This window comes from Rhyacophila brunnea, unplaced genomic scaffold, assembly GCF_057557595.1.
Source record: "Rhyacophila brunnea isolate RB1 unplaced genomic scaffold, BYU_Rbru_1.0 scaffold_3, whole genome shotgun sequence".
Classification (NCBI taxonomy): domain Eukaryota; kingdom Metazoa; phylum Arthropoda; class Insecta; order Trichoptera; family Rhyacophilidae; genus Rhyacophila; species Rhyacophila brunnea.
In genome coordinates, this window is record NW_028232965.1 from 7632972 (window position 1) to 7659025 (window position 26054).

Consider the following 26054-nt stretch of genomic DNA (forward strand, 5'->3'; position numbering starts at 1 on the left):
TGTAGGAATATTGGCATTTATTCAATTCAGACAAACTTACCCTAAACATTAAAATAAATTACTAATTAGTTTTCAAATTGTTATATTTTAAAATTGTTCCTAATATTATATATAAAATGTAATATCACAATAAAAAAATGCGAAAATTAAAATATCTTATTATTTACATTACATATCGCAATTATTTTACACATGATTAAAACAAAAATAAATTGATTGTCATGATACTCATGATATACATAATATTATATAAGTAATCAATTTTGGTGAATTCATTTTCAATATCAGCTTGAAATTAATTGTAGTAGTGAAGAAAAACTTTACTAAAAATGCATCAATATGAGTCACAAACTAAGAGTTCACAATATCTTACAAGGTGTGCAGGCAACAATAAATTATTAGGGATTGTTTTCACTAAAAATTGCCCATTAATGACTATCCAGCGATGACAACTGAAAGAAAGTGGGAAGTTTGACTTTCATTTTGGTGACATTATTGGTGTTACTTCTTTACTACTACAAACTTGAATTTCAGTAGAGATCTCTGTGTCCTTCTAGATCAATGATACTCAACCTTTTTTTTCTTCGGGCCAAAAACATATATTTGTAAGGGCCGCATCACTACTGGTGTGACGAAAAAAATCATGAAACCCCTCCTTTTTTACAAAACATTTTAGAGATTTTAAAAATTTTAAATTAATCGTGTGCAATAGCAACACTCTTATACCAGATCTGATGTGGACCATAATGACAATCCTCTTCGGGTGTCACTATCTGTGCGTCAAAGCCGAAACAAATCTCAAGATATACGAAATTCCTGATAATAAATTAGTTTCGGGCCGCACATAAAAGCTTAAAGGGCCGCAGGTTGAGTATCGCTGTTCTAGATGGAGCCTTCTGTGATTTCCTAATAAAAATCGCTGAAGGCAATTTCAATTTGACGTATGTGCTGTTTCCGTATACAAAAAAAATACAAATTATCTTTTTTTGATATCATTTTCATACATTTAGGGCTCCAACTATACCTATACAATAGGGTATATTGTTTGAGGCTAATATTTGCAAACACGGCTCATTCCCAAAAACATAATTTGCGGCAAAATGCAATAAACTGTTTTACAGACTAATATAAAAAGACTTATTTGTTTGATTTGTTAGTTCATTTGTAGTGTAGTACATTTCCGTACCTATATGGCAGAAGCATATAAGTCATTTTTTCGCATTTTACAGGAGAAGGTTTTTAAGGTTTAAAGAAGTGTCACAAATCAGAATATGATGGAAATTGGATTGTTTAATGTTATTATTATAAAAAAACTAGTATATTTTTAAAATATATTTGATAAAAAAAGAAAATCAAGCAATTCAATGAGTTATTGAGCATTTAATGACATATGAGGTTTTGGCATAAAAATATTTTCAACATTTTGACATATCATTTACAATAATAGATGTTTTATTATAGAAAAACTTATGAAATTAAAACAAGAGCATGGAAATTAAATGAAAACATGATAAAATTAAACTAACAGTGATAATAATATTGGTAAACAGTTGTTTATGAGTATTACTTATAGTATGTATATAAAAAAATTAACAAGTATTTAAATTTATATAAAATGTATGATAAACTGGATCTATCAATGGCAATAAACTGATGAGGTCATCTTTCTTAGATTGATTTATTGGCAGAGGACCGTTATAGTATTGCTTAATGTTAACAATGTTCCTTCTTCCTCTTGTTGTACGTCGTAAATGAAGTTGAAGAAATGGGTCATCTTCATGTAATGAATATTTAAATTTTATTAAACCAAACTCCTTCTCATACCAGAACGATCTAATTTTGTTCCAAACGACATTTTCTCCAACTGTATTAATTTTTCGCTTCACCAGTTGATTAGAAAGAAGTCTTGAATAATTGTAAATTTCATCCTGAGACATCTCTTTACCAATAAAAAATTTCTTGCCCCTTACTGTTCTAACAAACTGATACCAATCATGGGGAATATTAATTTCTATGTTGGAAGTTTTCTTGGCTTTTTCAACACGTGAATGGTCAGTGTCACATGGGCCTGGGAGCAAATATTTATGGTCCATGACCTGGATAGTTGGTGATGTACTTACAAAGAAAGATAGAGCTGCAGTTATTATGTTATTTTTATTTTGTCCCGGACAAGAATCAGAGGATGCAATAACATTTTCAACAGTTGGACTTAAGGTATTCAGAAGACTTATCACACAAAACGCTATTTCGTTGGCTCCTCTTGCAGCTATTCCCTCGTGCCACATATAACATGAGGTTTGGTTCGATGTGCAATTTCTTATGGTCAAATTATATGTGTACAATTGTCTTTTATAGTACACTATACTTGAGTTAAGAGAAGGCGTTGGCAAACACTGCTGCAGATCGAATGCTAAAAAAGCAATTTTACCTTCAGATTGGAGAGCTTTGGTCTTATCGTTTTTTTTTTAATTCATAGCCTTCATCTGCCACTTGCAAACTTGTGGGTTTCCAATATTTGTTTTATTTGTAAATCTGTAGCACATTTTAATTGAATATTGTATGTATCACAAGTTTTTCATGTGTTTTTGTAAAGTACTTTAAATTTATATCCGGCGTTTTTAAAAATGAAGCATACATACTATATGATACAGGAATCATATTTTTTCTGTTTGCATATAACAATACATTTCAAACATTTTGGATATGTTTAGCTGCCCAGACAGGTATTCTTTGGATGTGCGACGACGTGAATAATGACTTTCATGTTTAGGAAAGCTTTCTATGTGTGCAGTAACTTCGTCCCGTTCGTTTGTTTTCTTGTTTATGGGTAGTGTTTTCCACGGTTATCATTACCTTGTTGTTTTTATTTAATAAAAACAACGATACAATGCAGTTCCACCATGAATTGACAGTAAACAAAATAAAAGAAATTATCATTACCAATAAATCCAAAGACATGTTGAAACATTTTTTTGCAAACTTTATATTCCAGTCCCTCTGTATTGCTAATTTTATAAATTCAATAAAGACAGCTGCCAAAAATGCAGAATACCATAGATAAGTCTGCGCATGTGTAATTTTATAATATGCCAAAAGCGTATATGTCAGACATATATGCTTTTGCCTTGTTAGAGTTTGAAATTTTATATTATGCAAAAACGTATATGTCAGAGATATATGCTTTTGGCTTATTAGAGCTTGACATTTTATGACATGTATTGTTTTTCCAAGTCGTTTTACGAGAAATCTATAGGTTTTAGAGATATATGCTTTTGCCATAACATAAAGTAGGCATTTTTTGATATATTGGCATTCAAATCTCAAAATCGCCAAAACACGACTTATATGCTTCTGCCATATTGGTACGGATTTAAAATAGAGAATAAAGGGAAACTAAACTTATTCAATTCAATATGTATTAATAAAGAATCTATTTACATTTAATATTTGTATCGAGCCGGGTTTGAAAGTAAAAGTTGGATTGAGCCACTTCTACAAGTATGCAACCAATGACATACCACTAAAATGTTAGTCACATGTCCCAAAAGTTGAGTTCCTATTGGTTAACGTGAAACAATCCGTCTTTGAAACTAAATGATTGTGAAATAAGCCACATTTGAAAGTTTCGCATTATTTTGTATGTAATAAAGCCGGGTTTGAGGTTACTGTCTAAAAATTTATTCAAAGTGTATTTTTCTTTACAAAATGGCATTCAAGGTCAATTTTTCAACAATATTGGAATGAGCCGTGTTTGCAAATAGTAGCCTCATTTCTTTCAATACTTGGATTTAAAACTCATTGATTAATTACAGGTAAATAATATTCCAACGGAAGCGATAGTGAACTGCTGTGGGTTTGTGCCGTCTCTATAGATAGCTCTAGCTCGCAGGTTCCCAACTTTTTTCAAATCACGGCCCCTGAACCAATGACCCGTGTCATATTTCCATTAAAATGGATTTTTGATTTTCCACGATATAAATATTACATAATATTTAATGCAAAATTGTATTTTCACCAGGTCAACCGGCTTCAAAATCGGTGACTGAGTGTTAAAGCCACCCTCGTTTCATTCTCAAAATAATTACATATGTCTGTTTCTTGCTTTTGTTGCGTTGAAAATCTACTTTCGCAGAGGCCTGTCATTTCGAAAGAGAAAAATATTGATACCAGTATCATATGGATGCCAATGTATCAAAGTAGCAATATTTACAAGTGTCAGTATGAAATGACGCTTGTGCAAGGGATTTTTCTGAAAATAAATCGTAAAATAAATATTGGTATCAATACCACCGCATCTTTTCTATACAGAAGGCTACTATCAGCGGCTATCGAGGGTAGTTTATCATATTTATGTTTTGAGATATTATAACTGTTACAATAAGTTAGCCGTCAAAACTGTCCATCTCATTAACACAGCCAAGAGGTGCTGTTAAAACATAGCACTTTTTGACAGTTCAGACAGTTATTGTAACAATTAACCGCTCAATACATAAATATGATAAACTACCCTCGATAGCCGCCGATAGCAGCCTTGTGTATAGAATAGATGCCCAGTATCGAAAGAATATCTGTCAAACTCCACGGGGACGTAGTGCATCACTGCATTGTGTTTATATGTATGCTAGATGTGTGATTTTTCTTAGTAGTCGTAAATGGCATTCCAAAATGGCGGCAAGTGAAGTGTATGGTAAATAGACCCAAATATCTAATTATTTCAATGAATTGGTTTGTATTTTCAAATCCTTGATGTTTTATTTTTATTGGATCATAGTAATAACCCAGTGTGGTACATTAGTGACGGTAAACGATTAGCATTTCATCGCACTTTCATTTTTTTAAGGAATTATAGATTATGCTTTATTAAAATTTAAACATTATGTTATTAAAAGAAAGAATTTGACCACCTCCAAAAGGCCGCACTATAGATTGGCTTAAGAGTAAATGAAAACAAAACTAAAGTCATGGTACAAAGCCGACAAAATCAGAGTAGGCTGGGCCAAAGTTCCAGTTTTGGAAACCATCAATTTGAGGTTGTCAACCGGTTCACATACCTGGGATCCAATATTACAAAAGAGAACAAGGAACTGGAAGAAATAAGAGCCCGAATAACCGCTGCAAATAAATCGTACTTCTCACTGCTGCCCATATTCAAATCCAGAAATGTCCACAGAAAAACTAAGACTTGGCTCTACAAACCGTCATTCGCACGGTCGTTGCATGCGGGTGCGAGTCATGGACGCTAAATATAAAAGCAGCTGAAATAGCGGATTGCTTTGAGAGAAAGATCCTGAGGCGGATATACGGACCCATGAATGATGGTGGGGAGTGGAGAATTAGGTACAACACTGAACTATACCGATTATACCAAGATTAAAACTCTCCACCTTCATAAAACTCCAGAGGCTAAACAGAGCAGGCCATGTCCAACGCATGCCTGAGTCACGGATACCGAAGAAGATCCTCGAAGGAAACCCAGGGGGGAAAAGGCCAGTGGGAAAGCCACGCACACGATGGGGTGATAACATTACGAAAGATGCCAACCAGCTGCTAAAAATCAGGAACTGGAAATGACGTGTGGATGACCGTACCGACTGGAGGACGGCGGTGGAGGAGGCCAGGGCTCGACTTGAGCTGTAGTGCCATCGAAGAAGAAGTATGTTATTAAAATATTAAAAAGACAACGATCAAAAATTAATTTTATATCATTCTAGGTAGGTAGGTACTGTAATTAAATTACAGAATAAAGGTACTCTTAAAAAACTCTTTTTGGACTGACATCAAGGCCAACTATAGTCAGACCGCGGCACTAAATTGCATGTTATGGTGATACTGTTAGAAATAGATTATTTTCTAATGCAATGCGGTAACCTGTTCCCAGTAAATGAAGATTTTTAATTTCAAATTTAATTAATCAATGTATTACTATTTTAATACCCACAATGGCCTAGCAGCGTACGCGTTGGCTAATAATATCGTGGGTCCCAGGTTCGAATCCTGGGTCTGGTAAAAATACACATATTGTTTTTCAATTTGTGTCTGGAGTCAGAGTATGGACTTAATCGGTTGTGCAAGTGGCTAACATCTATTTCTCGTAAACAAAAATCTATAATGCAAAACAACACTCTCCGTATTATCATCTTAGGATTGGATATGGTCAAAAAAAAATTAATTCAATATGAAACAATCGTCATTTTCTATAAACAATTTACGATATTCCATTCAAAGCAAGAGAAATAATTAAAACTACGATTGAAATTCACAGTTTCGTGCCGCGGTCTGGCCTTGGGCTAACATGTACAAAATAGTATATAAAGAACGAATACGTCACCACTCAACAGGTTTATATTAAATGACAATTATTAATAAATAAATAAATATTGTGACATATTAGCTGCTAGCATAACTAATGACATTGACTAGGCTTTAGCAAATTCTTAAAAAAGATTTATAAAACTGTGACTTTACAGGCAATTTATTGATATTTTAATACTTAATATAAAAATATAAAACTTTGTCTGAAAATGTTTTAGTGATATTTTCAAACAAATTATTAAGTTCAATTGCTGTTCAAATGATTAAATTCAAATTGCGTTTTTGTTTATGAAAAATATATCTTTGAATTTTAATTGAATATCTAGATATTCAACAGAAGTATTATAGATATTTCATTTTGCCAAGGAGACAACATTATGTTTTATATAGCTCAATAGTTTTAAAAACAAAGTTTTTCGTTAATTCTATGATATTTGAGTGATTTATGTTGACAACATGATTAAATTAAATGAAGCAGTCCGAAGAGAAGTACAGGAGGACCTCGACTTTCGCACATAATTGGTTCCTGAAAGTGTGTGCGAATGTTAAATGTTCGAAAGTAGAGGGAAGTAAAAAAAAAATTTAATTGTGTGTATTTTAAAATATTTATTTATGAAGTAAATATAAGATGTTTAACCCTTTCTAAGCGTTACGAATCCCGACTTAGTACAACAGTGCGCGTTGTTATTTCAAGCATCAATAAATCGTAATAAATGTCAGTCAAACATACACAAATAGAGTAGTAAAAAATCGGAGTCAAGTTCAAAAATGATTATGACAGAACCTAATATTTTATGTGACTCTAAAAATAAACATTCGTCGCCTAAAACTGATAAGAAATCACGAACAAGATTTCTTCATTGAAAAAATGCCGGCTTACTCGAGCGGCGCCATGACACTTACGAAATGGTGCTGGACTAATGCGTCGATGACAGATTAACAAGTGTAAGAACAGTTCAGTATTATAGTCTACGGCTACGATTTCGACAAATATGTCATACACATAATGAATAATAATATGGTTTATGACTTTTATGAGCATTTTTGTTGAGTGTGTTAAAAAAATATCAGTCATAAATAGCTCATTTTTATAGCATCCAGGACATCTCAAACTGTGTAACTTTTATTTGAACTCCCATACACATTGCAGCACTGCAGGTCGAGTATAAATAAATCATCCTTGAGAACTACTGGCTATTTGAGAGTAATGTACTTACCACCAGTGCCTGGTTTGTACCTACCATTGACCCCGAACTGAATGGAATCGAATGACACATAGTTTATAACAAAACGGTTTATTTTTCGAATACCTATTAGGCTATTACAATTCGTAAAATATTAAATTTCAAACACTTTTTGCACTTCTAAATGCTTTATAGTCACCACAATTTTATTTTCAAGTTCATTTGTTTTTTTTTTATTATATTACTTCAATAACCTGTGGGTCTATTCTATACTTATCGAACACTAAAGTGATAAATAGTATCAAACTTAGGGTAGGTTTGTATCAAAATATTAGCACTTATTGTAACAATTACACGAAGTTGGTTTTTATTGTTGCAATAAGTGCGATATTTCAACAGCAGCAAGATAGGTGCTGTTAAAATATAGCACTTATTGCAACAATAAAAACCAACTTCGTGTAATTGTTACAATAAGTGCTAACATTTTGATACAAACCTACCCTAAGTATGATAATATTTATTACTTTATCACTTTAGCGGTCGATAAGTATAGAATAGACCCACTGGTACTAGAATAGGTAATCTCTTATTTTATTATAATGACATGATAGTAAGTAACTCGAGTTATTTTCGACTATAAATATAAGAAGAATTCTCCATAAAAAAAAATAGTAGTCATGAATCAAACCCTTTTGAATAGTGTTACGAAAAAAATAATTCTCAAGTGTCTGTCTCACACCAGCAGACGATGATTTGCCGCGCAGTGTATAAAAATTCAGTAGCGCGGGACCTGGTGTAGCGTAATACGACAATTTCCGCATTTATGCGGGAACGGGCATCTGATTGTTCGTGTCTTTTCTTTATAAATGGCTGATAACTAGGGTAAATAAATAATTTTTGTCTGTTTCACCTAATTCTATAACCAGAAAATAGTATTTAAAAATGTTAATCAATGATAAACAAAGAGACATATTGAATCGCGGACTCCTAGGTATATTTAAATGACACCTTGTTCAAATTATTTTCCGAAACTATTTACTCGCGGATAATATAATAGCAGATAGGCGAATGAATGCAATCTCCAAAAGCATTCCTTTTGTAAAAATATTTTGTAAATTCACTTTGATCAATGTAAATTTCGAATATTCTATTTAACAGTTTACGCACCAAATAGTTTTTCAATCATTAAAAAACATTATAACTTATTATATCGCAAACTCGTATCGTTACAAACACGTCAGTCAAATGTCTTCGACGCACATGCACTAAGAAGCGATAAGACACTATATACGCGGCAAATTTGAATTGGCCCGATGATTGATATTTTTTTATTCAAGACACGCTCCCGAAAAATATTTATTTAAATTAGATAGAACAAAAGTTTAGGCTATCCATTGACAGATGTCAAGAGAAGGATGATTTCTGAATAAATTAAATCAATGTTCGAATTATTCGCGCCTGGCCGAAAGGAGTACTAGGCAAACGAAAATCGAAATGACTTTAGTCAGCTGACGCGCGGATGACTCGCGCGTATAGGCTGACTAAAGTCAGTTGCCGCGTTAGAAAGGTTAAGAGACATGTTTAAGTGGGGTTTGGGTGTATCCCTTAAGCAGTTATTAAGAGTTAACTGTTTGCCACTCTTCTTTTTTTTTATTTTAAATGCTAAATTATTAACTTTACAATATTGTTTAACTGCTGACACGAAATGTAAAGTGAACCAATCTTTAAATATTAACGCAGTAACCCAGGGTTTTTTATTTGATTGCCAAATGACTGGAAGCAATTCTTTATCTTTCCCTTTCAATGCTCTGGGATTTTCTGGTTGATAAATTAACATTGCGTCGCTGTAGGATTGGTTTGTCGAATAGACCAAATGACAAGTCTTCAGGAGACGAAAAACAAATATCAATATCCTATATTTAAATACATGGAGGTATTTAAATTATTGGTTTTACAGCATATGAATGCTGTTTTCATTACAAAGCAATATAAAGAAAAGGATGGTTCTGGTCCATTTAGATACAAAAAATCATTTTGCATTGAAAGGTCGATTTCGACAAAAACGGATATTCGACAAACCAATCCTATAGCGACGATTGGGCATCAATTTTAAATCACCAGCTAAGTTTCCACCAAGAAGCAATGTCAATCGGTTTTTAGAAGGTTTATGCCCAGGGGCAACTGATTCTTCCTTAGAAAACAATGTACGACTAGGCATTTTTTTCCAAAATAAACCTTTCTCATCTACATTAAATATTTGGCTAGAGGAACGTTCTCAAATAAATTCTTTTGCAGCATCTTTATCCGCATCAGCCGATTCTCCAGTGAATTTTTTTAATATTATGAAAAGAAAACCTCATTTTAAAATTGTTAAACCAACCGTCACTTGCTTGAAAAATCGTCTTAGAATCTTCTTTTAATCTAGCCTTCCAATCTTTATGCAAACTAAGAGCCTTCGCTTGATTAATTGAAATACTCAGAGGGACATCTTTTTGATGTTGGTCATAGATCCATGATGACAAAGATTTTTTCATTTCATCCATAACTATGCCGTGTCTTTTGGAAACAATCTTTAAATATATATTTCCACAATTAGCACAACATATCGTAGACCATCCGATTGATGCAAATGAGTCCTTGATTTCTTTTTGTTCGTATCAACACTGCAGTTTTTCCGTTTCTCACTCATGTTTATAAATTTTTAGGGTGAAATATATAAAAAAAACGATTTTTTTTAAATGTGCGAAATAGCGAATTGTGCGAAAGTCAAACATCCGAAAGTCGAGGTCCGCCTGTATATGGGTAAACACAATGCTCCCTCTCTTTCTACCATAACTTGGGGATTACAAATGTTCAGTTTGAGTTATTGAATACTAGTTATCTTATGATCGTTCTGAAGATGGGATTATAGCCCAAATAAGCTGTCAGTATAATTACAGTAGAATCTCGATTATCCCGACTAATTGAGGATGAAGATAATCCAGATAACAATAAATCCAGACGATCAAAAAAATAATAAAACATCTATTTCAATTCTAGAATAAACCTTTAAACACAATGACTACCGGCACTTTATTAATTTTGTAATTAACGTGTTATTTGCATTTGAAAATCGATTAGCAAAAACACAAATTTATGCATCCCGTAATCATTTAGTATTTTTTTTAAATTCACTTATTTTACTAACTATATATTGTTTAAAATCATATTCTTGTAATCATATGAAACTGATACATAATTGAAGTCCAAATAACTAAAGTTCTACTGTAATTCAAATATCGTAGAATTGACAAAAAAAAATGTTTTTAAAACCATTATAATGGAGTTTTGCCACATAAATGTCAATTCAATAAATATTAGCTCATTCTGATGAAATTTGAATAACAATTATACAAAAATATCAATCATTGATGAATGTTCAAAAACTAGATTATTATTAATCACCCACCTCAGTTATACAAGTCATTTGTGGCATAAATCAATCAAGTTTCGAGCTGCCTGCTCCATCTAAAATGGTTTTTCTTTTCTGTACATGTTTCTTCTTTTTAAAATTAATTTTTGGAAATGCTAATCTTCCATCAGCACAATCTTTCGCTCTGCCGTTCTGAGCCGAAGTGGTGACTTTTTCAGCCGCTAGTCTCAGAAAGTTTGTCAGATTTTCTCCACTCAGTAAATTGCCATCCTCTGACACTATCGGTCTAGAAGAAATTGCATGATTGCGATATCTGAAATCGGTTGCATTACCGTACGTGCTTTGCGTTTGTTTTTGTTCGAGACTGAGGCCAAAAAACAGAAACTTTAAAGACACAGGCCTATTGAAAATTAAAGCACACCCCAAAGTAATTGCAAGGAATAAGCCCACAATTAAAAGGAACACATCCAATACTATGCTGCACAAAAATTTTGACCCATAAGGACATCGATCTGGAAAAAAAAAGTTGTAATTACTATTTCTTTTCTCTCCTTAACGATGTTAACTCTCAATTTTATTCTTGGTGAAAAGACATTCTGTTAAATAAAATAAAATACAATATATTCTAACACTTATTCCTCTTCAATGGGATATTGTCAACTAATAGAAAATATACAATATTACCAACAGATTTTAAAAACAAAATCATTTGTTGAAAATAAATGGACAATAATAATAAAATAAATATAAGTAATTCTCTGTTCAATTAAGTTTATAATTGAACAGAGAAGAATGAAAAATAAGTTCTTTACTGATTAGGAATTAGAAAATAATGTTTATCGCAATAATAATTAAGTAAACGAAAAAATAACAACATAAATAATATTATGTAATTCATACTTTTTAAAAAACAAAAAATCTTTTTAAAAGTCTTTTTCTTAATTTAAGATAAACCATTTTATTTAGTTGCGTCAAAAAACGACACAACTCGAATACAAAATATTTTAGTGACGCAATTCGAATACGACACAGGTTGAAATGACATAACTCGAGACTCAAGTGTATCTTCTTATTAATTATTTTTGCCAGACAATAAAATTATGCGCAAAGATTTTTGGCTTGAGCTTTTCTATGCCTCACTATATTACTATGGCAGTATCTGACAGGCCGCAGATTTTTAATGACACACGTTAAATGTAGAGCGAAACTCTTACTGCAATTGCTGTAATACCGATAATTTGTGGCTTAGTATTTCATAACTATTCAAACAGATGTCACTGGGTGTTTAATTTTATAGATTATGCAAATCAATCGACATGGATAGCAAATTTAGTACGAGGTAACAAAATTTGTACGTGCGGCCTGTCGATCACGACCTCGTAGAGCGAGAAAACTCGCTGAAGGCATATAACCGGTTAAAACTTATCGTAGTCCATACATCTCGCTAGAATGAGCTGATGTCACATAACTGACGGTCATACAAAAATGAGTAATCTAAATTATGACAATAGATTGTTCCATTTTTTTTTATTTATTATTATAATATTATATTATATTGAATACATATTCTGGTGATAGTGGTTCTTGCACATTTTTTATTATTTTAAATTCAATACTTGAAGATCTATTTTTCTTAGAAGGTAGGTTTTAAATAATTGCCTAGTATGGAACCTGCGCCACTGAGACATACATATCATTAATTTAAATTCACATATCAGTCACTCCAATCCAAAAATTTGATAATGAAGTACTTATTATTTTGGGCCGCGGTTCGTGGATCACTGATTTAGATAAATCAAGTTATACAGACTAAACACAAGCAGGTTTTTGTATTTCTAGAAAAATTTCAATCTTGTCACATCAGAGTTTTGAACACCTCAACCACAATCCGTGCAATGAAGTGATTCTCTTGATAATTGAAATTAAATGATATTGGTGCTTCCTTCACCTTCTTTTCTTAATTACTCCGTAGTCTTGTCAGTTATACAAAAGAAAAATTTAGTAAAAAATAATAATATACAGTCGAGCTTGGTTATTATGAGGAAGATGGGACCGACTGAATTTACTCGTTATATCGTAAAATAACATTTTTCGTGCCACGTTCTATTTAAGCATAGAACATTCTTCTTCTTATTGTGCCATCCCCTAGCGGAGGTCGGCCACCATCAAGGCGATCTTATCTTTGTCGTCTGATACCTGGAACAGTTCGGTGGAGCTGCACTCGTACCAATCACAGAGGTTCTTAAGCCACGAAATGCGGCGCCGTCCTCTGCTACGCTTCCCATTGATCTTTCCTTGAATGACAAGTTGGGGAATGCTGTAATTTTGTCCTCTCATAAAGTGGCCGAGGTATTGTATTTTTCTGGTTTTGATACTACGTAGAACTTCTCGGTCCTTCCCCATTCGAATGAGAACTTCAACATTTGTCACCCGGTCAGTCCAAGGAATTTTGAGGATGCGTCTATACAGCCACATCTCGAAAGCTTCAAGTCTCCGTGACATCTCTTGGTTTAGCGTCCATATTTCCATACCATAGAAAAGAATTGAGAGCACATAACAACGTACCATACGCAGTCTCAGACCTAGGTTAAGATCTCGATTGCTAAGGAGGCGTCTCATTTTGAGAAAGGCGCTCCTTGCGATCTCAATTCTAGTTTTTATTTCCTGAGACAGGTCCCATTTCTCATTGACCCATGTACCTAAATATTTATAATGGGTCACACGTTCGATTGGTTCGCTGTTAATGACAAAATTTGTGTTGGTGTCTGGTGTCGCTGTTTTTGATACTAGTAATAGTTTTGTTTTCTTGAGGTTCATTTTTAAACCATAAGAATTACTGACCTCATTAACCTTTTCTACCAGTTGATGTAAACTCTTTAAACTATCAGCAATCGGCACAGTATCATCGGCATATCGTATATTGTTGATATGTTTGCCATTAACCATAATACCCACCGATTCACCTTGTAAGGCTTCCTTGAAAATAGCTTCCGAGTACATGTTAAATAGCAAAGGTGACAATATACACCCCTGTCTTACACCGCGACGAATTTTTACCTCTCCACTGATTTCGTTTTCAATCTTAATATTCGCTGTTTGATTCCAATATAAGTTAGCTATCAGTTGAATGTCTCTTGCATCGATGCCTTTCTCCTGTAGGAGTTCGAGAAGTTTAGGATGCCTAACAGTATCGAATGCTTTCTCGTAATCGATGAAACAAATATAAACATCAACATTAACATCTAGGCATCTTTGCACTATAACATTCAAGCTGAAAAGTGCTTCGCGAGTGCTCAAACCACTTCTGAAGCCAAATTGTGTGTCATCCATGTCTTCTTCGCATTTTCGAAAAATCCTATTATGGATGATTTTTAATAAAACTTTTAACATGTGGCTCATCAAACTTATTGTTCTAAACTCGCTGCACTCCTTTGCATTCGCCTTTTTTGGTAGAGTGATGAATGTCGATTTCAACCAATCATCGGGAATTATGCCCGTTTCGTAAATTTTATTAAACAAATCAACGAGAATTTCAAATTGATCTTCTTCTAATAATTTTATCATTTCGTTGTAAATATTATCAGGGCAGACAGCTTTACCATTTTTAGAATTTCGTATTGCGTTTATTATTTCTGCCCTATTTATGCATGGGGCTTGTTCACATTCATTAAAAGTATAGCCAATAGGTCCCCATCATCATCAAACAGATTTTCAATATATGTCTTCCAACGAGTCAGCTTCTTTTCTATATCTAATATAATACGCCCATCTTCGTCTTTCAAGATAGTTGATGAGGTTCCTTTCGTAATTCCCAATGTTTCCTTTATCTTCTTGTCCATATTAAAGGAATCGTATCTTCGTTGGAGATTTTCAATTTCTTTGCATTGGTCGGACATCCATTCTTCTTTAGCTGTACGAATTTTACTTTTTATGGTATTATGAATTCTCCTATATTGAGTTTCATTTTTATTTTTCCATTTTTTCTTTCGTCCATTAAAGACAGAATCTCATCTGTCATCCATTTTTGCTTCTTAGCAGTTCTTTTATATTCTAATTTATTATTAGATATGGAGGAGAACACATCTTTTATCCTGTCCCACTTGTCTGTTATGTCAGAGGATGTGATGACTGAAGTTTATATTTGTTCTATTTCTGTGTTCAGTGCACTTTTTACTTGTTGTTTGACTTCGGGATCCTTCAGTTGATTAATGTCAACACGCTGGGTTGCGCGTGGTTCCCTCAGTAATCTTTTTAATCTAATTTTTACTGTAGCTACAACAGGATTGTGGTCAGATGAGATGTCAGTACCTGGATAAGTTTTAGTAGATATTACGCTATTTCTGTAACGATTGCGAATTAATATATAGTCTATTTGATTTCTTACAATGTTATTGCCATCATCTTGTGGGGATTTCCATGTATACAATCGCCTTGCTGGAAGTTTGAATAATGTGTTACAAACAACCATACTCTGTTCCTGGCAAAATTGTAGTAATCTTTCTCCTCGATCATTTCTTTGTCCTAGACCAAATTCTCCTACTAACTCTCCACTTTTACCTTTACCAATCATTGCGTTGAAATCTCCTATAATCAAGGTAACTTCATTATGATTTTAGAACTTCATTTATCTGTTGATAGAATTCTTCTATAACATCGTCATCTTTGTCGGCAGTTGAAGCGTACACCTGTATTATATTAACATTACCCATCCATGATTTGAGTTGTAATAGCATTACTCTGTCAGAGTAGGGAACAAAACTATTGACCGATCTGTTAATTTTATCAGTCACTATGATACCCACTCCATTTCGATGGTGGTTATCATCATTTCCCGAGTAATACAAGGTGCCGTTGTCAGTTTTAAATCTGCCGTTTCCCTTCCACTTCACTTCGCTGATACCAAGGATGTCTAATTTTAACCGATTCATTTCCATAATAACGTTTTGCAATTTTCCACTTTTAAACATAGATCGCACATTCCAGGTCGCAATCTTCATAGCCGGCCTGGGGATTCTTAGCACCCTCCGACCATTTAAGACCTGCCGGGGACTGAGGGCCATGCAATTTGATTTTCCAGCCATGATGACTACTAGGGATATAGTTAATGTGGTAGTTTCCCGTTGCTTTCTACATCGCAGTGTCAAAGCTGTTGCGACCATGCCTTCAGTTATCTAAATGTAAGCTGTACCGAAGTCCATCCTCTCCTCCTTACATCAGTACTGGTAATTGCTGCTGCCCAACACCAAGGATATTTATTGACTTCCCAGTCTAGATCCACTGTGTTCTGCGATACCAGGGTCACCTCTAGGAGGATGTGGTGCTGGCACCACGCACAGACGGTCTCGGTAAGGGAGAGGCTAATGATCTGTTTTAGATCTATATTACGCATCCACTTGCCTTGTAGGACAGCGAGGACCAGTGTCTGGTTTACTCAGAACAAAGGTACTACCTCTGCAGTCCAACTTAACCCTAATCTAATGACCGTACTTATTATCATAGAACATAAATATCTGAAAACCATCGTAAAAATCCCCGAAACGAGCATGGCATTCATAAACTACAAAAGAAGTAGTTTATTGTAATGAGCCGTCGGCGCTGGTAGGTACCCACTGACTTCACAAAGCTTGGAATTTTTACATGCAATTTCAACCATATGCGTGGATACTTTTTCAATGTTGTCGGAAAAAACACCAATTAGGTACTTAGACACTTAACTAGTGTCATAAACATAATCCAATGCCGGCGGCATCGGTCCTGTCAGATTTTATTGCTTAGGGTCGAAAATGTTGTTTTTAAACGATTGACACATTAACAGTTTTGCTCGGTATACCCGAGAAGTAGCTCGTTATAAAAGTGAATAAATGTATGGAGAAAATCATAAACTAAAAGTCAACGAATGTTTCCTCATTACATCTGAGATCTCGCTATTACCATGATCGTAATAACCAAGTTCGACCGTACTAATTATCATATACATAATATACATTAAACACGTACCGGCTAAACGTGAAGAAGCATCACTTAAATAGTTAGTGAAACCCAATAAGTGTCCAAATATTAATTTTGATGACAAATTCCCAATAATCACTAAAGGATGTAAGTGTGTCCAATAATGCGAGATAGTTGGGGCGAGCGGTGTACATTTATACTCCCAAAACATAAATGAACAAGGTTTTAATGAATCTATGAATTCATTTTCATATTTATTTTCCACTTCCTGAAATAAAAATAATGTTACAATATAATTCCAATAAAACTATTTTATCCCTAGAAATTATTGTGCAATTATTATGTGGTGACACAAAACTTCATGCTAGTTATTGCTCATACTTCAAATGCAATATTATGGTAAACGATTCGTAGAAAATGATGACTGTTGCTTATTGAAATAAATAATAATATGTAATTTTAACAAAATATGCAATTGAAAATCTTCATTTATTGTGAACAGGTTACCGCATTGCATTCGAAGATAATCAATAACTAGCACTTCCATCTTAATATGCAATTCAGTGCCCCGACATGGTGATAGTCAGCCTTGGTTAACACCATAAAACGAAAATCACTGCCATTTGAATGTACACATTCAAGTCGGTTGGAATCATCACATGAGTAAAATCAGACTATTAGTTATTAATGTTTATTATGGCCAGATGCATATCGGCTGAGACAGCTTTATGCAGGCACTGCCACAGTGGCCTAGTTGGAAGAGCACCCGAATTGCGATGGTTGTGGGTTGAAGTCCCATTAATTAATTAGAAATCAAACATCTAACCTAAACTCCTTGTTTAAAAATAAAAAATAAATAATTTACCTTATAGACTACCATTGTCTCATACGCATAAAGAGTGATAAGAAAAATGGCAAACATTTTTCTTGGTGTTGGTGTGAGGATTAAAGACCAATCTGCAGTATAGATACGATACATACACACCAACGCTGATAATATACAGATTGCATGGAGCTGCAATTAAAAAAACCATTTTGAAACATCATTTTAATTTTACGACATACATTGGTAACATTGAAAAATTAATATTACCACTCTACGGCGATTTTCTCCACAATCCAATCTGAGCTTCCAAATCAGTGATCCGAGATGACGGTCCGATGTGTCAATCTTCACATTTATATTTTGATGCTTGCACATACAACCTTAATTATCTGACATCGGTCATTATGGCATCTGATAATTTTGCTGTATCGAATCAACCGTTTGATTGTTCCGAACATTTCTAGGTCGGTGTGGAACTTTGTCTATGACATATTGTAACATGTTTAATTACTATATATTTATATTCATAGAACTCGTGGTAAGCAAGCCATATTTGTTGAACATGAACTAGTATAAAGATATTATGATTATGAGGATTAATGTAAAATGGTATATCATACTATAATTTAGAAGGATTCGCAACAAAAGGTGTTCCATGCAATATAGTTTTACAGATGTGCTACAATTTTTACATCTTCATTCTATAATCAGCACAGAAAAAATGGCAAGATAGATTGGTCTACAGTTACTGGTTTTCCGAAGTCGGAAGTAGTGGACATATTGTGTTGTATATATACCTCAGTCTTTTGAATGGAAATATCTGCAATTTAAACTCGTATCGGACCATGGAAAAACACCATTATAATTTCAATAAACAATAAAAAAATTTGATGCATATGAGTATAATATGCAATAATATTGTCTTTGCATCCTATAAAATTTTGGTTCATATAATCTAACTTCTGTTTCACGTACCCACCAAATTTAAATTTATTTGTGAATTCATATTTCTAAATTGCCACTTCTTAGTCTACATTAATTTGAGATTTCAGATTGAGATCAGATGATAAGAGTCGTGGCCAAAAGATAACAATTTCTATTTATCGCTCACGACTCCATCGAAGATTGGTAACAGTTGGGTCGACGATTACCATATGTTCTCGGTAATCGGCAATCCAAATGTCAACAATCATCGATTCAGTTATGTACGAAAAATAGGAATTACGCTATTTTTGCCACAGCATGATCTAAAGATCCAAAATGATATTTCATGACCAAGGGCAATCGGCCCAGACGATCAGGGGCAAACAATCAGCTTGAAAGTCTGCTGATGTAATTTGATAAGAAGAAAAAATCAACCATGAAAGCATACGAATCTATAAATGCGATCGACCAAATTGAGATTGCTGGCATTATTTTTTTTGTATAGCCTGCGGTGCACACACTTTAAATACTACTAAAGTACATAGTGATTGTGATTTTGATTTTTTGAATAGACAAAAGGAAGAATGTGTTAAGTAGTCTAAAATCACTACATTTTAGGAAAGTCAAAAGAAAATTGATTTTTGGATCATTTTGTATGGGAAGTCCAATGTTTCTATGTGGAATTTATTAATTCAAATTATCGATATGATTCAACTCATTCTTTTTCTCATCTGCATACATAATTTATGATTCATTTTGCATACGTAACTATTTTTTTGATTTTTATTACTTAACGCCCTCTTCTTATCACTCACAGAATTATCCCCTGCATGAATGAACGATGAATAAAAACAATAAAACAAAAATATTACATAATCTAAAAATAAAATAATGGAAGCACTGAAAGCGAATGCTGACGCGACGGCATGGTTCTTAAGATTCAGAATTGAAGGTGGCGGTTCCAAAATAAATAAGAGGTTAGGGTTCAGTTCCGGTTCAGTTTTCAGCTGTCTGGTGCCGGTCCACAGACCATTAAATGAGAAACACTAATCTACATGACAAATCAACTATCTCCAGACAAATTTCAAAATTCATTGTAATAAATCAAAAGAGTACTTACATAGTAATTTTTCAGGTAAAACAATAAATTTTTTTGAATGTAGGATTCTCGAGATAAGGAATCAGTCAGCAAGCCATCTAATCGTCTGTATTGCACGGGAGTAAGTTGTTCTGAAGACATCAAATACTCTTTAATCAAATTATAGTCTGACCTTAAGAATTGAAAACTTACACCGGCATCTATTACTCCGCCATCAGTATCCTGAAACAGCAAAGCAATGAATCATTTGTATCAATTCATTATTGTCAGTATTCATTATTCAGTTATTTTTATTCAGTATCATTAGCCATAATTCAGTATCATTAGCTATAAGCCCTATCAGAGTCAAGACCACGTACCTGTTCAATCGAACTAGGTACATGGTTTGACTATGCCATAATTGTAGCATTATAAATTACCTCGAAACTTACTGTACCCGTGTTGTATCAATTATTGTACCGTAAAGAGAAAAGAGATACAATTTACCATATACACTTTGATCAACCTATGGCTTATAAATATAAATAAGAGGGAAGGAAAGAAGAGAAGTACCCCCCCCTCCCTTCTATAATGTATTTACGGTTCTCAGACATCCCCTTTTTTGAGGTCAATGTATGTGTCCGGTATCTTTTTTCATTTTTATCGAATAATACATAATACGCCCTCTTTCTTCCGCTACCATTTTACGCTCCTACTTGGTAAAAAAGATTTTTTTTCATTCATTTATTTGAAAGAATTGTGGTAGGGTGTGCGGTTTCCCCCCCCCCCCCCCGCTTCAGCATCCATCTCTTTCCCTCCCATTGAAAACTTGCAACAGTTGAACGCGATGTCACAATGTTATAGAATACAGACTCTCAATTATTACTATATTTCTTAATCGCAATATTTACTTGATAAAGTACAGGTAACCCCCCCCCTTCATCACGGGGGATACGGGGGATCTGGACATGGTCGCGATAAGTGAAATATCGCGATCAATGGTGGATTCCCTTGTTTAGTCTCTCTACGTTTATATATTGTGCAAAATTTACGATTACTGTAAAGTAATGCATTACAGCCACGTTTTACAGCACTCACTCGGAACAGATTCGGAGATGTCATTTTCTAGGGACATATTATGGCAGTCCATTTCCTGCAGCTCTTCATTAGTTAAGAGTTTGCCGTGTGATTTTAACAAAGTCTGAATATCTGAATATCATCTACATCAACACCTTTCGGATATGGCTATACGACTAATTTCTTCGATATTTTGAATATCATTTTCATAATTGCAGTGTAACTTCAACAATTTCATTATACAACATTTTCCAAACACACTTCATACACGACTGGGTGACTTCATTCAACGCTTCGTCGATGTTTCTGATAGCTTTCATATTAAATTGTTTACACCAAACCTGCCTCCATCACCTATCACTATCACCTCTATCAGTTTCTTTAATAAGTTGAGAGAAGAAAAGTTAAACGAACCTTGGATGCTTTAAATCCAGAAGCAGTCTTCTCCTCTATGGATATAAACGTACGTGTTGGCATTCGTTTCTAATAGTCCCGTCTGATCCACATTAAAAATTAAATGTTGTGGATAATTTCTCGTTTCCACAATTTCCAGTTTTAAAAAGAGATCGCGATATAACGAATCCGCACTTGCCGGGGTCGCGATGAACGGGAGGGGGGGATTACCTATACTTAATTCTTGTTTGATAATAAATGTGATTATGAGAATACATGATTGCAAAACTATTACATTTTGGCGTAAAATATCAAGATCTAGCAATCATTGGCATACCATGGGTTCAATTGCAGTGGCGAAGGCGAAATTCATCACAGAAAAACTCAGAATTGAGAAAATCACATTTATGTATTGTGAGATCACTGGGAATCGAACCTGAAGACGGCATACGGCATAGCGACAGCTGAATGCAGCACTATTCTAACTCACATTTGAAATATTTTGCAGAAGAGTTTTTTGAAACAGCCTACTTCAGTTATTTATTATTTAATATGGACAAGTGTATGCACCATTTTTTTCATCAATAATCCTACTAAAATATGATGCATCCATATATCCATAAAGATAATAAATAATTTCAGTAAATTGTTTCAAAAAACTCTCCTCAAAAATTTCAAATGTAAGTTAGAATAGTTCTGCATTCAGCTGACGATAGGACTATGAGGCGGCTGCTGATTATGAAATATGTCCTGTTTTTATCATCGTCAAATATGTAAACCCTAGATGTATTCATCCACTGACATAATTGATGCTTGAAATTGATATTTACCTGTTCTTGTTCAATGATCAACAACTTAAGTAGTCTTCTGAAGAAGTAATCACTCTCACATTTTTTTACACATACTACACCCTCCTTAGATTTTTGGTTACCCCATGGTTCAGGGGATACAGGGTTATTTGCATGTTTAGTGTCCCAAGGGTCAGGGCTTGTGCAAGAAACGGTGATAGTCAAACATAATATTATCGCCCACACAACGCGAGTGATACACAAATACATGTTGACAGTGGTTTATAACAAATGACCAGATATTTTAGGTTTGGATTTTGACGAACAGTCGAACACTGTGTTGAGTTTGACGGCTATCAAACTATTTTGAAAGATTATCGAATTACGCAAATAGATTGAGTAATGTCAGATTACGTCAAAAGTGACATACCGGTAACTAAATTGTCTATGGTCAAAACTAGATTCAAATTTCAAACTCATAAATGCCCCGACCATTTGACTTTGCCTTCAGACTTTCCGATTGTGTCAGATAATTTGGTAATTTTATCGTTTTTGTGATCGAGGTCGTTTGAGGCGAAAACCCAAACCAAAACCTAACACAATCTACTGTAACCCTAAAATAAGCAGGTTGTGTTAGGTTTTGGGTTGTTTTACAGTAGGTTGTGTTGGTTTTTGGTCTCAAAACATCCGTATATTGATAACATACCTCATATTTTTAACGATAATCAAAAATGTTGGATCGTGCCATAGATAATTAAGTCGCGCCACCGGTGGTGTCAGCTATGCCTAAAGTGTAAGGAGAAAAAATGTGGCGGGAAAGTGGAACGATATAAAATACCTCCTTGTACCTACTTACTCGCCCCGTTTCTGATGGAAAACTCACTACATAGCTACATTGCCCCAACGTTTAACGAAATCTAAACATTTCGATGGCTTAATAGAAGTCAAAATAATAATTACTCAGTTAGGTACTAAACTGAAGATTTCTAACACCTACTCAGTGCTTGAAATGGAAAAGTTATGTTCGATAATTTTCCGAAAATATTAAATTAATCGTATGTATATTTTGTAAAAATAAATGTTAATTTTTTTTATTATATGGTCTTATCTCAGACGGTCAGATTATGTTTTCACGAGACGGACGAGCTAAGTAATGGAGTAGTTAACAAAAAACAACAATTATGTAAGTACCTTCTTCGAAGATTAAAAAGAATTTTTAATTACTATTAACTGAACATAACTTTTTATTTAAAAAAAAATTTTTGTCACCAGCCTGAACTTTCTTTAAAAATTATTTGTTACTTCTTCTGTTTTTCACAATAATTAAGTTTGCAGTATAATATAGCTTTTACAATTATTGATTTAGCCATTCTACCTCTTTCTTCAGAACATATTTTATTTATTATTGAGAATAACCTTTGATCAGGTGCAGATGTGCCTGGCAGTCTGAAAATGTATTACAATCAAACAAACACCGACTCAAGTATATTACCTATGCAATCTGCCGCCGTCTCATCACATATACGCTACTACGGTTAATCATGACAATTTATTATTGACAATCATTCATATACGGAACAGCCGGGACAAAATGCCAAACCGGCCGGGACTAATGTATGAAACCAGGACGTATGGTAAGCCTATTTATATCTGTAATTTTTCTACAGATGATCCAAAACAAAACATAGTTTTTTTCTGCTTTATTCTATGAACACAGTTCAAAAATATGTTTTCTTTCAATTTGAGAAGGTTTGATCACTATTGCTGATTTTGTTTCCAAAAATATCTACCTAAGTACATTATAATATAAAATACACAAGTCACTTTGACAGAAAGTAATTTAAATATTATTAGTATTCATGAGGAACACATAAAATATAATCAATAACTATAAAAAAAGTCATAAAGTAAATCAGTAAGCCCATAAAAACATAAGTATATATGTATAGGGCAGTGGTCAGCAAACTTAATAGTCAATAGAGCCAAATATCAACAGTACGATTGAGATTTTTTTTGAGAGCCAAATTTCTTAAACTTATTATATAGGTAGGTACACTGTTAACGTGATATCATTCTTAATACATAATAATCTAATTTATTGATAACAATTAAATTGTAGGTAAGGTATCCATAAAATTAATTCATGACAATGACTGACAAACACTTAATGTGAACAATGGCCTTGCATCTCCTTGAAAAGTTTGGGTAAGTCAGGTTTGTATGTTGTTGTTTTCAATTTTAGGCACGATTCCAGGTTCTCATCAATAAAACGACTTCTCAATTTACTCTTGATAAGGTTCATGCTTGAAAAAGATTGTTCGCATGAATATGTAGAACTGGAAAGGGAAAGAACAGCAAACGCTAGTTTTTTCAACTGATCATATGAGACAGGAATACTATTCCAGGTATTAATAATCTTCCAGGTCTTTCAAAGCAGACTACTAAACTTGTACTGTGAAACATGTTCACATTTGTTTTCCTCCAATATGTCCATATCAGCACAGAGATCTTCATATTTAGAGCTACATAATTCTTAATCCATAAGCTTTATCTATAATAGAATTGATAATCTTAATCACCAATTCCATAACTTCGCAAACGTCTGCGCACAAAGCTCTTCTTGACGAATGATGCATTGGTAAGCAAGTATCTCGTGATTTTTTTCTTTCAAAATAGCAACACCCCCTTTTCTTACGCCGGTCATACTTAATGCCCCCGTCTGTTGAAATTGCCACAATTTTAACGAGTGGAATATGATGTTTTCCATACACTCAATTACAGCATTTGCAATATCCTCTTCACGTGTTTGATATTTGAGTGGCAATAATCCTACAAGTTCTTCTTTAGGACCTGTAGATGAAATAAATCGTACAAAACGTGAAACTTGTGCTGTATTATTTATGTCACAAGACTCGTTAACTGCTATTGATAAAACTGAAACCAATTTAAGATCTGACTTGCTGGTTGGTTATATTCGAAGACATTTTGACTGTTTTAGCCCGTACGTGGTCATTTGTGGCAGAGCCACACCCAAGGGGCCAAAGAGCCACATGTGGCTCGCGAGCCGCGGTTTACCGACCACTGGTATAGGGCATCAAAACTGGATTAAACCAGACGCAGTTAAACGGGTAACCATGCCTTTTTTAAATAACTAAAAACCAGGTAACTTTACCCAGCGCTCAAAATTCTTAGCACCTTAAGTATATGAACCAAAGAGGCAAACTTAACCAAAATAGCACTTATGTGAAAGCTATTTCAGAAACATTGCATAGTGACAATAATAATTAACAACACTAATAAAGTCACCTGCCTAAATTACTCTATTACCTACTTACCCTTAAATGGCTTAAAGCGCGTTGACACGGTCCAAGTACGATCCAAGTACACTTGGACCGAGTGCCATCCATGTGCACTCGTATGAGACAGCTTCATACTAATTATTCCTCTCCAAGCTACTTGGACCGCGTCTTACTCATCCAAGTTAGCTTGGATAGGAATAATTAGTATGAAGCTGTCACTTGGATGGCACTAGGTCCAAGTGTACTTGGATCGTCCTTGGACCGTGTCAACGCGGCTTTACTTATTAGTATTGTGCTGACCGATTTTTTTGATGAAATTTACTAGAATAAATGAAAGGATTGTGTGTATGCATCTGACAAAGTGTCCCGCAGCCATCTATAGTCGTGGGATGTCCACAATTTTCTTGGGTTTTTTGATTTATACCTACATGTTTCAAAAGTGTTTATTATTATTTATTGAATAATTTCAAAATTAAATAATAAACCTACCCTCATTATGCTTATTAAAGTCAAATATATTATAAGCCTCCATTGCAGAAGTGGTCTACCGAAACAGCCTAAAACTCTTTCGTTGTAAGTAGGTAATAAGATTTCTATAAATATCATTGATAAGATTTTCCAAAAATATCGAAGCTATGAAATTCAAAAAGAGATTGCAAATTAGTTGACTAGCTGCTTAACCGTATGTATGCAACAAGCGTGTATATGCAGTCTCCAATTCCGTACGCGCAAGGCCGGCCATAGAAAATGAGCGTGTATACACACTGCACCTACTAGCTTTGGTTGATTGTTTTAAATAATTTAATATATTG

The 26054-nt window shown here is 34.0% G+C and overlaps 2 long non-coding RNA genes across 2 annotated transcripts; one reads left to right on the forward strand and one right to left on the reverse strand.

The window, feature by feature from the left end:
* The first annotated feature begins 5532 nt into the window (after nucleotides 1-5532).
* On the forward strand, nucleotides 5533-11280 carry LOC147067812 (uncharacterized). The gene is made up of 3 exons (XR_015071357.1): nucleotides 5533-6942; nucleotides 9064-9342; nucleotides 9587-11280. It is a non-coding gene; the product is annotated as an uncharacterized LOC147067812 (long non-coding RNA).
* LOC147067813 (uncharacterized) lies at nucleotides 10150-22366 on the reverse strand. Its single transcript, XR_015071356.1, has 5 exons — nucleotides 21986-22366; nucleotides 19728-19928; nucleotides 17723-17872; nucleotides 16906-17125; nucleotides 10150-11420 (listed from the first exon to the last, which is right to left on the reverse strand). It is a non-coding gene; the product is annotated as an uncharacterized LOC147067813 (long non-coding RNA).
* Nucleotides 22367-26054: the final 3688 nt, after the last annotated feature.